The sequence below is a fragment of the Pseudophryne corroboree genome, chromosome 11 (assembly GCF_028390025.1).
Source record: "Pseudophryne corroboree isolate aPseCor3 chromosome 11, aPseCor3.hap2, whole genome shotgun sequence".
NCBI lineage: Eukaryota > Metazoa > Chordata > Amphibia > Anura > Myobatrachidae > Pseudophryne > Pseudophryne corroboree.
Window position 1 is genome coordinate 309925858 of NC_086454.1, and position 16785 is coordinate 309942642.

Below are 16785 nucleotides of genomic sequence, written 5' to 3' on the forward strand. Positions count from 1 at the left end.
CACATAATGCTCCTTACACATATTCCGAACACTACTGCACAACCAACCCACTCACTCACACAGCACTTACACTAACACTGTGACCTCTGCCTCTGCTTGTGTCCTCATAAATCTTGCCTCTTTTTTATGAAAATCAGGGCCGGATCTTGCCCTTGTGGCGCCCCGGGCAAAAATGGGGCGTGGCTTCATATGGGGGCGTGGTCAGTTACGCCCCCATTTGTTCCCCCTGTAGCGCAGCTGAAAAAAAATAAGAATAAAATAAAAGTATACTTACAATCCCCGCTCCTGATTCCAGACCTCCTCCTCCGCCGGCGCCGCTCTTCTCCTGGACTCGGATGGTTGTGTCTGTCCTCGGATCTATGGGAGAGACGTCATTACGTCTCTCCCATAGCACAGCATAGACACTAGAGGTCAATTATGACCCCTAGTGTCTCTGCCACTGTGCTGTGCGGTGCGCGATGACGTCATCGCGCACCGCACAGCAAAGGTCCTCTCCATGAAGGGAAACTAGACGCTTCGTCTAGTTTCCCTTCATGGAGAGGACCTTTGCTGTGCGGTGCGCGATGACGTCATCGCGCACCGCACAGCACAGTCCTCTCCATGAAGGGAAACTAGACGCTTAGCGTCTGGTTCCCTTCAAAGCGGGGGACCAGCGGCGGGCATAGCGGGGGGCACTGCAGAGGGCACAGTGGCGGATCTTGCCACGGTGCGGCGCCCTCCGGAGGGCGCCGGCGCCCTCCGGAAGGCGGCGCCCCGGGCAAAAGTACTGCTTGCCCGTGGCAAGATCCGGTACTGATGAAAATGCATCTTATTTGCATTGCTATGTGGCTAGGATGCACAAGCAGCTTCTGCTGATTAAAATGATATGCACATGCCTATATATTGTGTGAGACTGTGGCTGTATCTGCATATGAAATGTTACACACAGAATATAGGCATGCCGCATATCATTTTAATCAGCAGAAGCTCCTGATGTCCCTAGGCGTATCAAATGCCCTAGGCAATTGCCTAGTTTGCCTATGCCTATGGCCGGCTCTGTCTCCGGGACTGCAAGGGCAAGGTCTCCTCTGTAAATTATACAGAGAATTAAGTATTCTACATGTCATTTTAAGACAGCGTTAGTTAAGAACAAGTGTACCTCTACCAGAATATATTGTACAAGTATTCTGATATATACATCCGGTCTAAGACCGCGCATTGTTTTATCTCCTATATATTAGCCCAAGTCTGTGATTCTGTGCCTGGCCGTAACGCTGGGCGGAGTCACAGGCACAGATCTGGCCAGGAACAGTCCCCTCCCTCTGTCCGCCCATCCCTGGCCAGTTCCCTCCCCGTCTCCCGGGAGTGTAAGGATACAGGTGTACCCTTCCACTTATTGAAGTCAAGCTCATTCTGAGCCCACACAGGAGATCAGTTCCTGACGGCCGCTGCACTGCACAGCTTTACATCACCTCGCTGACGCCCAGGTGCCGGGGCTCCGGTGCCTTCCTGACCTAGCCGGTGGTCCGTCTAAGTGAGTCCGTATTGGAGCCAGGCTAGGAGACGCAACTCCGACATCACCATTCAGAGTGTGGCTGCCTTTCACATATAGCCAGCGGAACACATCTGTGGCTCCAACAGTCCCTTGTCTACATCAGGTGAATTGGAGGGAGGCTCAGTCGGAGCTGCCCGTGGGAGGTAAGCATAGCCGTTTTTGGGTGAGAGCGCATGCACACCGTGTCACAGAGTTAACATCCAGCTATCCGGGTCATATAGCCTGTGCACGGCCTTATTCCATTCCAAACCCGACGGCTATCTCAGACACCGCTCTCCCCTCCCCCGTGCGGGGGTAAAACGGCTGGCTGTAGAAACATCACTCCGGGCTCTCCCTGCTAAACACCATTACAGCGGTTTGGTTTTGGTGGACATAATTCATCTGTCCATCCCTACATGTATTTGAGTGCTTATTACCTTCCACAAGGATAACTTCTATCCATAAAAATTTGGAAACCAATATATGTTTGCATGGAATAAGGATTGTTTGGGGACTTCTACATAGCAAGTGAGTTGTTACTGGCACACAGACGGGTGTGGTATTGAAAGTCGTCAGTAACTGGGTCGACAATGTCTAGGTCGACCACTATTGGTCGACAGTAACTAGGTCGACAGGGTGTCTATGTCGACAGGGTCTTTAGGTCGACATGTTCTAGGTCGACAGGTCAAAAGGTCGACATGAGTTTTTAATGTTATTTTGGTGTCGTTTTCTTCGTAGAGTGACCGGGAACCCCAATTAGTGCACTGCGTCCCCTCGCATGGCTCGCTTCGCTCGCCATGCTTCGGGCATGGTGCCTTCGCTCCGCTACCGCTTCTTTCGGCACAGATTACCGTTCCAATCGTAGTCCACATGGATCGTTAAGTATGAAAAGGTTAAAAAATGGAAAAAAATTGTGAAAAACTTGTCGACCTTTTGACCTGTCGACCTAGAACATGTCGACCTAAAGACCCTGTCGACCTAGACACCCTGTCGACCTAGTTACTGTCGACCAATAGTGGTCGACCTAGACATTGTCGACCTAGTTACTGTCGACTTTCTGTCCGGATCCCGGTAGCAACTATACTCACAAAAGTTTGGGGGGTTTGGAAAGGGGGTGGGGGTTTGGACAGTGAGGTGCCTATCCGTGCGGCTGATCAGGCCGATTCAGGGAATCACTTGTAGCGGCTGCGGATGGTGTCCGAGGTGCTACGTGTGGTGGAGGGGTGGGTGTGGGAGGGGGTCCAGAGGTGTTGTGGATAGCGGAGGGGTGGGTGCAGGGGCACAGATGGCGGAAAGGGTGCAGAGGTGCTGTGGGTGGGGGAGGGGGAGGTGTAGAGGGGGCGCGGATGGGGAGTGTAGATGCTGTTGGTGGGGAAGGGGTGGGTGCGGGGGACTGTGGATGAAGGAGGGGGTATGGAGGTGATGTGTGTGTGGGAGGGGCGATGTAGGGGTGTGCGTTTGGAGGTGCAGGGGGGGTGAGCTTAGGTGATGGGTTTCAGAAGTGCTGTGGGTGGGGGAGGTGTGGGTGTGGGATGGCACGGATGGGGGATGTAGATGTTGTGGATGGGGGAGGGGTGGATGCAGGGGAGCTGTGGAAGGGAGAGGGAGTCCAGAGGTGGTTCGGGTGGTGGTCCAGAGGTGTTGCGGGTGGGGGAGGGGCAGGTGTGGGAGGTCCGCAGTTGGGGAGGGTGTCTGTAGATAAAGCGGGTGGGTAGGTGCTGTGGTTGTGGGAGTGGGGGGTGCGGGGGTGTTGCGGGTGGGGTAGGTGATCTGGATGTGCGGTAGCCAGGGGAGGGCGCAAGGGAGGGCACGGATGGGGGAAGGGGTCCGTGGGCGCTGTGGATGAGTGAGGGGTGGGTGCGGGGTTACGGCGGTTGTGGCGGGCCGGGTGTGCTGCTTCGGTGGGTGGGGGAGGGTGCCAGTGCAGGGATACCGCGGTCGGGGTAGGGCGGGAGGTGCAGCTTCGGGGGGTGGGAGAGGGGCAGGGCGGGAGTGCGGCGGTGGGGAAGGGGCGGGTGTGGGGATGCTGCAGGTAGGGTGCCGGAGGGGCGTGAGGGGGTGTGGATGGGGTCTGTAGATGCTGCTGGTGGTGGAGGGGCAGGTGCGGGAGGCTGTGGATGAATGAGGGGGTTTGGAGGTGCTGTGCGTGGGGGAGGGGCGATATAGGGGGAGGTGGTGTTGCAGGGGGGGGAGGTGTGGGTGCGGGATGGGGTGTGTAGATGCTGCGGGTGGCTGCAGGGGAGCCGTGGATGGGGGAGGGGGTCCTGAGGTACTGTGGGTGGTGGTCCAGAGATACAGGGAGGGGGGGAGGGGATGGTGTGGTAGGTCTGCAAATGTGGGAAGGTGTCTATAGATGATGGGGGTGGGGGAGGGGCCGGAGGTGCTGTAGGTGGGGGAGTGGCGGCTGTGGGGGTGTGATGGGGGTCCGGAAGCGCTGCGGGCAGGGGAGGGTCGGGTGCGGGGATGGGGGAGGGGATCAGAGGGCGCTGTGGGTGGGTGAGGGGCTGGTGTGTGGTTAACGCAGTTGGGGAGGGCCGGCTGTGGTGGTGTTGTGGGTGGTGGAGGGGCAGGTGCATGGGTGTTGGGGGGGAGGGGCGGGTGCAGGGGTGCTGTGGATGCGGGAGGGGGCCGTTTGCCAGGGTGGTGCGGTTGGGTGGGAGGTGGGTGTGAGGGTGCCACGGTTGCAGGGGCAGGTGTGCTGCAGGTAGGGGAGGGGTGGGGGTGAGGGAGCAGGGGTGCTGTGCGTAGGGGAGGGGTGGGGGTGCCATGGGTGGGGGGTTGGGAGCAGGGGTGATGTGGGTGTGGGAGGGGTGGGGGGGCTGTGGGAGAAGCTGGTGTGGGAGTGCCGTGGGTGGGGGAGGGGGGTGGGGGTGGGGGGACAGGTACAGGGGGGCAGAGGCGGGTGCAGTGGTGGTGCGGTTGAGGGGTGGGAGGCGGCTGCGGGGGTTCCGTGGGTTGGGGGGGTGTGGGTGGGGGAGGGGCGGGTGCAGGAGGGGCAGATGCGGTGGTGGTGCGGGTGGACTGGAGGGTGCAGGGGTGTAGCGGGGGGAGAGGTGGGTATGGGGGTGGGGGCGGGGCGCTGCAGGTGTGGGAGCTACGGGTGGGGGCTGGAGTGCCGCGGGTGGGAGCGGATGTGGGGGATGTGTTGGGGGGGGGGGGGCGGGGGGAGGCCGCGGGTGTCGGTGCTATGGGTGGGGGAGGGGGAAGGAGTGCCGTGGGTGTTGGTGCTGTGGGTGGGGGAGGGGGCGGTAAAGCCGCGGATGGTGGGTGGATGCGGTGGGTGCCGCGGGTGTTGGTGCTACGGGTGGGGGAGGGGGCGGGAGTGCCGCGGGTGGGGGGCAAATGCGGTTGGTTGCCGCGGGTGGGGTACCGCGGGTGTAGATGCTACGGGAAGGGGAGGAGGCGGGAGTGCCGCGGGTAGTGGGTGGATGCGGTGGGTGCCGCAGGTGGGGGGCCACGGGTGTTGGTGCTACGGGTGGGGGAGGGGGCGGGAGTGCCGCGGGTGGGGGGCGAATGCGGTTGGTTGCCGCGGGTGGGGTACCGCGGGTGTAGATGCTACGGGTGGGGGAGGGGGCGGGAGTGCGGCGGGTGGTGGGTGGATGCGGTGGGTGCCACGGGTGTTGGTGCTACGGGTGGGGGAGGGGGTGGGAGTGCCGCGGATGGGGCTGTCAGTGGTCGTGTATGGCACAGTAGCATTGTCCTCCTGACTCTGCGCCAGCCACAAGACTGAGGCGGTTAGTGTGAGTCCCACTTACAGTCAGCGGCTGCGGTGTCACAAGGGTGCAGGGAGTGTACGGGGAGGAGGGAGCCAGGGGACTGGGCGGAGACGGGGAGGGTACAACAAAGGTAATGAAGCTGTGCGCTCGGTGAGTGGTGGTGTATATGATTGTCAGCAGTGACTTGGAGAGGGAATGCCAATCCCTCCAAGAAACACTAAATACAAACAAAAACCAAGTTGCGCTCAACAATCAGAATAGAAACATTTATTATAAAATTTATAAAATAACAGCAATTCTCCCGGGAGTGCAATTAATATAAATTAATTATCATAAAATATATACGGTACGGTACAGAATCACTGTGTCCTAATGAATTATAATACTGCAAGTATTATTTAGTAATTGTAACAATTTGGCCACAAACGATATGATGTATTGAGCAGTAGTGATAGTAATTACACTCTTTTAAACACCATGTGGGGATCCGGACAGAAAGTCGACAGTAACTAGGTCGACAATGTCTAGGTCGACCACTATTGGTCGACAGTAACTAGGTCGACAGGGTGTCTATGTCGACAGGGTCTTTGTGTTTGGCTTGTCTGGCCCTGAGGACGGGGCTACGTCCCCGAAACATGTTGGCAGAATAAAGCATCATTTTCTTCACACGCTGCAGAGTCTGTATGAGTGCCGCCCACAATACCTACATTATATATATATCTATATATATATATATGTATACATATATATTTTTGCCCATGGCTTCGCCCGCGTGGAAATGTTAACGCAATAAGACTATTTTCATTGCGCCCATCTTCAAGTTTAAGTTCACTACCCAAGCCCTAAAAGAATTAGTATGAATGCGATTAACTTAGAAAAGCGGAAAACTATGTATTTGACACTAATGTTGGTCATTTTGGACATTTAATTTTTGATTTACTTTCCTTTGCTACGAGCTTTTCAATATCTATTTTAGCCGCTCGTATTTCTTTTTTGCAAATTTTGTTACAATCCTTATAGTACTGGAATGACTCCACTTTCCCGTGTGATTTATATTTTTTTAATGTTTGCCTCTTTTTGCCCATTAGTTCCTTCATCTTTTTGTTAAGCCACATTGGTTTGGAATTATTACTCCTTTGCTGCCCATGGTAACGAATTAACAAGTATAGTTAGCGAGCAGCATTTTTAATAGCTCCCATTTCTCCGTAGTATTTTTTCCTTGAAACAAAATTTCCCATTCAATGCCCCTTAAAGCTTCCCTCATCATATCAAAGTTGGTTTTGCTAAAGTTTAGAGTCCTAGTTGAGCCTATTGGATTGGATGAAAAAGGGCTGCGCTAGAGAGCCAATGAATTAATAATCAAATTGCCGGTGGTTCCAATTAAAACATATTTTTCACATAGACATATAAAATATAGATCAATATCACTGAGCATCACTTCTAACCAATTGATGGATACATGTAATAATATAAAAATAACAATAAAATCGTGATTACTGATATAGCCACATATGTTTCAATTCAGAATGTATCTTTGTTTCTCTTCTGTTAAGGCCCGTACACACTGGTCGATATATCGGCCGTTCTCTTGAACGGCCGATATATCGCGGGACCGTCGGGCAGTGTGTACGGCCGATACGTCTGTGAACGCCGTCGTTCACAGACGTATCGCGTCGGCCGGGCAGCACAGCCAACGGCCAATATACCTACCGATATATTGGCGCGTCGCTGTGTGTGTACGGGGTGGTCGGCCGACCGCCCGTACACATGCTGCGGCGGCCGGCGGTGATTGACAGCTGAACTGGGCGGGCGTGTGTACACGCCCGCCCAGTTCATGACGTCAGTCCCCGACGGATCGGGCAGTGCGTATGCTCAGCACACTGCCCGATCCGTCCATAGATATATCTGCAGATCAGTTGATCTGCAGATATATCTATTAGTGTGTACCCACCTTTAGAATGCAGTCAGAATAGAGCTGAAAAGGTGATTTAAGTTAGTGTTCTAATGTCACTATCTGCTGAGGTTCGTACAGGCCACTGTAAAAAGATTGCAGTATATATCTCTCCAAAGTGGATTGAAATTAATTCACACTAGGAATTTGTTATGAGCCTCCACAATTCAGTGGTATATCCCGCTAAGGAGCCGCTTACTCACTCTATTCCTGCTGTCCGGGATCTGCTTGCCGGTATGAGGAGATGAGCCGCCCGAGCGTCCTTGGGTATTGCAGTGGTGAATATGACAGGTATTCGATGCGGCAGATGGCTCCGGTGGTAGTTTGCCAGATGGGAACTGATGGACGCTGCCCAATCGTGGATTGCTCCAGCCGTAATGCTGTGGCGGCTGATTCCGGCTGAGCGTGGCCACGGGAGAGGTCGATGCGGCTGGATTTGGATGCCGTCACTGGTACCGCTACCACTAACAGCTGCCTGTATTGAAATCCTCAGTTGTCCAGCTGATAACAGGGAGTCCTAAATGTGTTTCGTCACTACCTATTAATCTAGCACCGGCGATAGCGATGCGCGGGGCAGCACATCGCTATCGCTGGGGGGCATACACATGGCAAATCCGTGCTTGAAATCTAATCAATGTAGTCAGATTGCTTAGATTTTAAACACGGATCTCTCTGTGTGTACCCCCCTTAGATTGCATTGTACCTAGTCGGTTCCTCGATTAGTTGAAGTAAGTAGTGATCGTTTAGTGTGTTTAGAAACCTATTACCCCTAGCAGAATCATATTAATCATTTAGCCAATTAATCTCCCGATAGTTAAAATCTCCCATCACTATTACGTCTCCTAATCCTGACGCTTTTGTACAATGGACAGTCCCTTTCTTTTTTATGCTATCACGTAGGTCTTAGGAGGTCATTCCGAGTTGATCGCTCCCTGACGATTTTCGCAGCGCAGCGATCAGGTGAAAAACGGCATTTATGCGCATGCGTATGCCCCACAATGCGCACACGTGACGTACGGGTACAAAGCTCTTTGTGGTTATGCTCAGGTTCTAGCAAAGTTGTTCTTCGCACTGACGGCCGCAAGAAGATTGACAGGAAGGGGGCGTTTCTGGGTGTCAACTGACCGTTTTCAGGGAGTGTTTGCAAAACGCAGGCGTATCTGAAAAAACGCAGGCGTGGCTGGCCGTTCGCTTGGCAGATGTGTGACGTGAAATCCGGATACAAATAGGCTGAAGTGATCGCAAGCGCTGAGTAGGTTCAGAGCTACTCTGAAACTGCACAAACTGTTTTTGCAATATCAAACTCCCTACAGCAATACTAGAAAATTTAACTGTTAGTAACATAACTCTAGATAGAAAACTTGGTTGTTTCATTAATCAGTTGTTTTACTAAAATTGTTCTGATTGCTAAAAGAAATATAATAATGGTAAGTATACTTTGTGAGTGTATGTTCATTCTTATTTAGAGGTAGAGGAGGTATATTTTTTAAAACCATTGCTTCCAAACACGTGCGACTCGTGTGTTAATTTGCAGCATGGTCAGGGTCATGTATAAATAGGCTCGACTCCCCTGACGGCATATAATTATATATAATTACAGATGGGCCGGCTGCAAGAGAACTCAGTAACTTTAACATCTTGCAGGAACTTCTGTAATCAAAACAGCTCAACTTTCTGGTGTTTTACAAGCAGCAATGGTCCCAGGTGACGTCAGCCTGGGTTTCCGAAGGAATAACTTTCTAAGCAAAGGGCAGCGGTGAATGGAAGACTCTGAGATCTGTGCATTAATGTGAAGTGTAAGGAAAAAACAACAAGCAACTGCAAGATCAATTCACTGTACATTTAAACGTATTCCGCAAACAACCCGTTTCATCAAACTCGGCCCAACAAGTACCCCACAGAGCAGGTTATGTTAGGTTGCAGTGCATAAACAGCTTATAACGCCTGCAATGCAGTTTGCCAGTTCGGTCGATGGACAACCGAGTCATGGAGGAAGGAGTTACGATCAACTGAACCATTCTTTACCATCTTACAGAGAAACAGATAACTGCACGTGTGGCATCAACTCAAGCAGCCCCACAGCCCTGAGTGTTTCTCTCCAACTGTGTTGTTTTGTCACATTGTGGGCGCATGGTTTGGGAGCAGCTGTCCCCTTTGAAGGCAAGGTCAGTGCTAATTGCTAAATTAATTGTTATGTCTTCCTGAGTCTTCTAGGGGCGCAATAGTCCCCAGCTCGGGCAAATGTAGGATACTCTAGGGGGGGTTGTATCTATATGTATGGGGCTGATTAAATAGTTCTCTGCACCCCCCACTGGGCATCTTTAACAATGGGCGTCTATCAGTGCTATTCAATTGTTGCCCCGATCAGACACCCTCTACCAATTAAGGCACCTGACAACTCCGGGTTTAACCACACAAAGCGGCTAAACCCATCTAAATCACTTGAATATGTGTCTGAAGGCCGGGGTTGGGTGATATAGGCAACCAAACTACAGACTCTTTTACACATTTTTCCTCACACCTCCGGAGGCTGCGAGAAAAAAATGTGACTGCCATGGCTAATGGGCGTCTGTCGGAGAAACAATTGAATAGCTTCGATAGATGCCCATTATGGCCAACAGGTGGTGCGCGCCCAGAGCCGGCGCTACCCGCTCAGCAAGGGTATGCAATGCAGGGAGGCGCTGAGGTGAAGAGGCGCTCTCCCTGCTCTGCTACCCTGCTGCTGCCGGCTGCCGCTGCGCCTGTCAGACTGGATTTCAGGTTTCGCGGCTCCCTCCCCCTTCCCAGTGAGACTGCAGGCAGTGTGCAGGCTCACCCCTCACACAGATCCACTGCCGCCACCGACATCCCGTGCTCCGGATTGTATTGGGGGCGTGTCCTAGTCGCGGGAGGCGTGGCCACGCCCTCTTATGGGGAAAAATAAAAAATAAATACAAATCTTTGTAGTGCCTGATGATCCCTGAGCCCTCAGCCCCCCCCCCCCCCCACCTTTACAGGAACAGGCAGAGGCTCAGCATTAGCAGCATGTGCTGTGCTGCCACGATGAGAGCCTTATGCTGCTGCCCAGTAAAGGGGATGATGGTGGGAGTGCGGCAGACCAGGATCCGTGCTGGGCCACTCCATCAGTCCCAGGCCTGGGTAATTAGTACCCGCTCCCTCGTCCGCCCTCAGCGTCACTGCCGACACCCTACAGCCGCTGCTGCTGGAGTAACGGTGCCTGCGAGAAACCAGAGGCGGGGAAGGGAGAGGAGGAGCAGCGCCCGAGCCGGGACCTCCTGCAGGTACTGGGGCCGTACTGTGGAGGGAATGAGGGCTGTACCTGGCATAGGGGGTTATTCAAAGATGAACGCAGATGGCTGCATATGCAGCTAGATCTGCGTTCATCTCTGAACATGCTGAGGGCCGCCCAGCATAAGGCAAGGCCGCCCAGCATGTGTGGCGGTGCCTCCTGATGCATCTGCAATTTGATTGAGGGTGCATCTGATCTAAGGTTGACCCCTGGCAGCGCAGCCTGGTCAGCAGCCATTTTTTTTCGGAGCAGCTGTGTGTTACGTCCTGGCCTGCCCCCGTTTTTCCAGCGTCACCCCCGCAACACCTTAACTCCACTACGATGTCGGCTATCAATCACATTGTGGTCGCATCCATTGGGGAAGCGACCGCAATGTGTGTGGCCTCACGCCCACTGCGCATGCACAGTTTGTTGCCACTGGCAAACTGTGCTGAGGGCCGCTATTGCGGTGGAGTCTCAATGACCTTCATAATGTGTATAATGGGCTGTACCTGGCATAATGTGTATAATGGGCTCTACTCTGGCGTAACGTGTATAAGCAGCTCTCCTGGCGTAAGGTTTATAAGGGTACTACTGTGCGGTGTAATGTGACTAACGGACACTACTGTGCGGTGTAATGTGACTAACGGACACTACTGTGCGGTGTAATGTGACTAACGGACACTACTGTGCGGTGTAATGTGACTAACGGACACTACTGTGCGGTGTAGTGTGAATGACGGACGCTACTGTGCAATGTAATGTGACTAACGGGCACTGCTGTGCGGTATAACATGACTAACGAACACTGCTGTGTGTTGTAATGTGACTGATGGACACTACTGTGCGGGGTTATGTGAACTGGTACTATTCTGTGGCCCTATATTTTTGGCGCGTGCCTTCGGCGCACACTGTCCCTGTTCTGTGCATAACCAGAGGAAACTGTTGCCCTGAGGTCTTCAAGATCTAGAACTGGCCCTGTCATCGATTTTAAATGTGAATAAGTGGCATTATTATGTGGCGTAATATGAATCAGGGGCACTACGTTTGGGTTAATGTGCATCAGATTGTAATACTGTGTGGCGCAATTTGAATTGTGGGTACCATTGTGGTCACGCCCCTTCCTTGTGCGACCACACCCCTTTTTGCAGTGCACGCTATCCCTTTTTTACGGATGGGAGAGCGCAAATTTATTATTTACAGGGGGCGCCAAACACTCTAGCACCGGCCCTGTGCGCGTCACAATTTAATTGTCCCCAACGTATCTATCAATATATACCAGTGGCGTCACATGGGGGGTGTTGCCCGCACCCGAGTGTCATCCGCCGAGGGGTGACACCAAAGTGCTTGCTTTTGCTCAGTGACAGGAGCCGGGTGCTGCACCATAACATTACAGTGCAGCAACCCGTCTCCTATCACTGTGTAGGAGCCGGCACTGCAGCAGGATCACTCCCCGGGGGCAGCCGGGACCCCCGGCAGGATGAAGAAGGGTCTCAGAACGGCTAGCCAGGCTCCCGTCCCATGAGACCATGCCCCCGTCACGTGACGCCACTCACCCATCTTGTGAAGCCATGCCCCATCCCACGAAGCCACGCCCCTTTTGTGCCCGCTGCATCGGGTGTTAAGGGGCTTAGTGATGCCCCTGAAATATACAGTATGTATATTTGTGATAGAAGCATTGGTAACGTTATAAATTGGAGCTATGTTTGTCCCAAGTTTCTGGCCTATATATTTTAAAACCCCTGGAAGAAGTTTGCCCTGCTGAGATCATTGGTGCTTTTGACAAAAGCCGTAAAAGGGATCTTGGGGTGTGGGTGTGAGAGAGAAAGAAGGGCGCCATCCATGAGGCCCAATTTGGGTCTTAAAGCTATCAGAGGCTGATAAAAGCTGTGTCAGGGCTTGGTTCTGGCTCTCACTACCTGGGGAAACAGGCAGCAGGGTTGTAATGAGACACTGTGATTTACTGACAGTAAGTATTGTGCATATGCCTGTGTTTGTGGTAGGGGACACTCTGAGAGAGTGAATCTATTATGTTTAGTTAGTGCCCAGATGAGCTAGGAATTATTTTTATGTTTTGCTTTTCAACTACACAATCTCCTATATAATAGCCCAGATCTGTGACTCTGTGCCTGTGTGTAAAACGCTGGGCGTGGCTAGGAGCTCTCATTGGGTTAGCAGCAGGTCTATCGCACCAAATCAAAAGCTGATTGGGCGAAAAATGCCCTCCCACACAGGTTACATCCAATGGGAGGCTCTGCCCTTTGACTGCTGTCTGTTCCCAGAGCAGGATTAACAATGGGGCTGATGGAGCTGCAGTTCCAGGCCCACACCCCAAAATAGGCCCACTGCATCTGCAGCAACATACCCTCCAACAATGGCCCTCATTCCGAGTCGTTCGCTCGGTATTTTTACATCGCATCGCAGTGAAATTCCGCTTAGTACGCATGCGCAATATTCGCACTGCGACTGCGCCAAGTAATTTTACAATGGAGATAGTATTTTTACTCACGGCTTTTTCATCGCTCCGGCGATCGTAGTGTGATTGACAGGAAATGGGTGTTACTGGGCGGAAACAGGCCGTTTTATGGGCGTGCGGGAAAAAACGCTACCGTTTCCGGAAAAAACGCAGGAGTGGCCGGGGAAACGGGGGAGTGTCTGGGCGAACGCTGGGTGTGTTTGTGACGTCAAACCAGGAACGACAAGCACAGAACTGATCGCAGATGCCGAGTAAGTGTGGAGCTACTCTGAAACTGCTAAGTAGTTTGTAATCGCAATATTGCGAATACATCGTTCGCAATTTTAAGATGCTAAGATACACTACCAGTAGGCGGCGGCTTAGCGTGAGCAACTCTGCTAAAATCGCCTTGCGAGCGATCAACTCGGAATGATGGCCAATGTACACATAAATATCGCTACAAATCCGAAAAAGGGGGCGTGGCCATGTGTACCGTTGTGTGGCCACGCCCCTTTTCCTATAATTTCAATGGAAGTTTGGAGAGCCAAAAATCGGTACAGACCATAAAAAAAAGGTATTGTACCTGCCAAAAAGGTGCAGCTGGAGGGTATGCCACTGCATCTGCAGCAAGTCTCTGCGCTGTAGATAGAAAAAAAACCCAACCTTTTACTGCAGCTTCCTATGTCCTGCTGCCAGTCCGCCTGCCCCCTCCGGCATCAACAATCCCCACTCCCTAGCCGCGGCGCAGGTGGAACAAAAGCTGCTGCAGCCACCGGCATAGATGTGTATGAAAGCGGCGCAGCGGAAGGCTTTCATAGCCCTCCCTGCGGCGCATACTCTCTGAGCCCCCTCTGCGCGTGATGTCACAGTAGTGCCTATCCGCCACAGCCGCGCCCAGATCCCCAGAGGCCCTGACTCCACAACACAGCACCTGGGCGGCCAGCCTGAGAGCCCAGAGATGGCTATTGTAATGGATAGAGTGGGTGATATCGCGGAGGGTAATGTCTGGACGCTGAATCAATGTAAAAGGTGACAGTGCTGTGCAGTGCAGTGGGTGTGCAGTGTCACACAGGGAATTAAACTACAGCTCCCAGCAGCCCTTAGCGCCAGAGCATTCCGGCGCTAAGGGCTGCTGGAAGCTGTAGTTTATTGAGCGCATCTACTTCCCTGTAATGCGGCGCGTTTGGACAACGGCACTAACAATAGTGACTGGCTGCTTGGCTGCTGTGTGAGTCTCCGGGAGAGCCACTGCCAAAGGGAGGACAGCAGCTTAGCTGCTTCCAGAAGGAGAATCATTACCCGCCCCAACTCCCACTCGCAGTACCTCTGGGCCCCATTCACGGCACCCCCACACCTCCCCTCCACCACCTGCGGTGACTCCAGACCCCCTCCCCTACCCACGGCACGATCCGCACCCACCCCTCCACCACCCGCAGCACCCCCGCAACCGCTCCTCCCTCACCCACGGTGGATCCGGACCCCCTCCCCCACCCACGGCACCCATGCTCCAGCCCCTCCCCCCTGCAGCACCACCGCACCAGCTCCTCCCCCACCCGCAGCACCCCCGGACCCCACCCCACCACTCCCCCAACCACAGCACCTACTAGGTGATTCATCAGGCCCTGCGTGCGCTGTTCACGCCGTTGCAAGGAGCTACGACCCCTTAACCATTGCATGCTCTTTGTCCGTGCAATATTTAACCACTCACACAATCATGAGGTAATACTCTATTTCTCTAACGTCCTAAGTGGATGCTGGGGACTCCGTAAGGACCATGGGGAATAGCGGCTCCGCAGGAGACTGGGCACATCTAAAGAAAGCTTTAGGACTATCTGGTGTGCACTGGCTCCTCCCCCTATGACCCTCCTCCAAGCCTCAGTTAGATCTCTGTGCCCGAACGAGAAGGGTGCACACTAGGGGCTCTCCTGAGCTTCTTAGTGAAAGTTTTAGATTAGGTTTTTTATTTTCAGTGAGACCTGCTGGCAACAGGCTCACTGCATCGAGGGACTAAGGGGAGAAGAAGCGAACTCACCTGCGTGCAGAGTGGATTGGGCTTCTTAGGCTACTGGACATTAGCTCCAGAGGGACGATCACAGGCCCAGCTTGGATGGGTCCCAGAGCCGCGCCGCCGGCCCCCTTACAGAGCCAGAAGGCAGAAGAGGTCCGGAAAATCGGCGGCAGAAGACGTCCTGTCTTCAACAAGGTAGCGCACAGCACTGCAGCTGTGCGCCATTGCTCTCAGCACACTTCACACTTCGGTCACTGAGGGTGCAGGGCGCTGGGGGGGGGGCGCCCTGAGACGCAATAAAAACACCTTGGATGGCAAAAAATGCATCACATATAGCTCCTGGGCTATATGGATGCATTTAACCCCTGCCAGAATACATAGAAAAACGGGTGATAAGGCCGCCGATAAGGGGGCGGAGCCTATCTCCTCAGCACACTGGCGCCATTTTCCCTCACAGCTCCGTTGGAGGGAAGCTCCCTGTCTCTCCCCTGCAGTCACTACACTACAGAAAGGGTTAAAAAAAGAGAGGGGGGCACTAATTAGGCGCAGTATTAACTATACAGCAGCTATAAGGGGAAAAACACTTATATAAGGTTATCCCTGTATATATATAGCGCTCTGGTGTGTGCTGGCAAACTCTCCCTCTGTCTCCCCAAAGGGCTAGTGGGGTCCTGTCCTCTATCAGAGCATTCCCTGTGTGTGTGCTGTATGTCGGTACTGTTGTGTCGACATGTATGAGGAGAAAAATGATGTGGAGACGGAGCAGATTGCCTGTAATAGTGATGTCACCCCCTAGGGGGTCGACACCTGAGTGGATGAACTGTTGGAAGGAATTACGTGACAGTGTCAGCTCTGTATAAAAGACAGTGGTTGACATGAGACAGCCGGCTACTCAGCTTGTGCCTGTCCAGACGTCTCATAGGCCGTCAGGGGCTCTAAAGCGCCCGTTACCTCAGATGGCAGATATAGACGCCGACACGGATACTGACTCCAGTGTCGACGGTGAAGAGACGAATGTGACTTCCAGTAGGGCCACACGTTACATGATTGAGGCAATGAAAAATGTTTTACACATTTCTGATAATACGAGTACCACCAAAAAGGGGTATTATGTTCGGTGAGGAAAAACTACCTGTAGTTTTCCTGAATCTGAGAAATTAAATGAGGTGTGTGATGATGCGTGGGTTTCCCCCGATAACAACTGATAATTTCTAAAATGTTATTGGCATTATATCCTTTCCCGCCAGAGGTTAGGGTGCGTTGGGAAACACCCCCTAGGGTGGATAAAGCGCTCACACGCTTGTAAGAACAAGGGCTCTACCCTCTCCTGAGATGGCCGCCCTTAAGGATCCTGCTGATAGAAAGCAGGAGAGTATCCTAAAATGTATTTACACACATACTGGTGTTATACTGCGACCAGCAATCGCCTCAGCCTGGATGTGCAGTGCTGGGTTGGCGTGGTCGGATTCCCTGACTGAAAATATTGATACCCTAGATAGGGACAGTATATTATTGTCTATAGAGCATTTAAAAGATGCATTTCTAGATATGCGTGATGCACAGCGGGATATTTGCCGACTGGCATCAAGTCTAAGTGCGTTGTCCATTTCTGCCAGTAGAGGGTTATGGACACGACAGTGGTCAGGTGAGGCGGAGGTGGCCACGGCAACAGCTGGGAAATCCACGTTTGTACCCCAGGTCGCCTCTCAACATAAGAAGACGCCGTATTATCAGGCGCAGTCCTTTCGTGGGCAAGCGGGCAAAAGGTTCCTCATTTCTGCCCCGTGACAGAGGGAGAGGAAAAAGGCTGCAGAAATCAGCCAGTTCCCAGGAACAGAAGCCCTCTCCCGCCTCTGCCAAGCCCTCAGTATGAC

General features: G+C 53.0%; 1 protein-coding gene across 1 annotated transcript in view; it reads left to right on the plus strand.

The window, feature by feature from the left end:
- Positions 1-8793: 8793 nt before the first annotated feature.
- SLC9A5 (solute carrier family 9 member A5) overlaps positions 8794-16785 on the plus strand; it is a 362632-nt gene continuing 354640 nt past the window's right edge. Inside the window, exon 1 of the mRNA XM_063945599.1 lies at positions 8794-9345. The gene's annotated coding sequence lies outside the window, so the exon portion shown is untranslated. The remainder of the gene's footprint in view (positions 9346-16785) is intronic.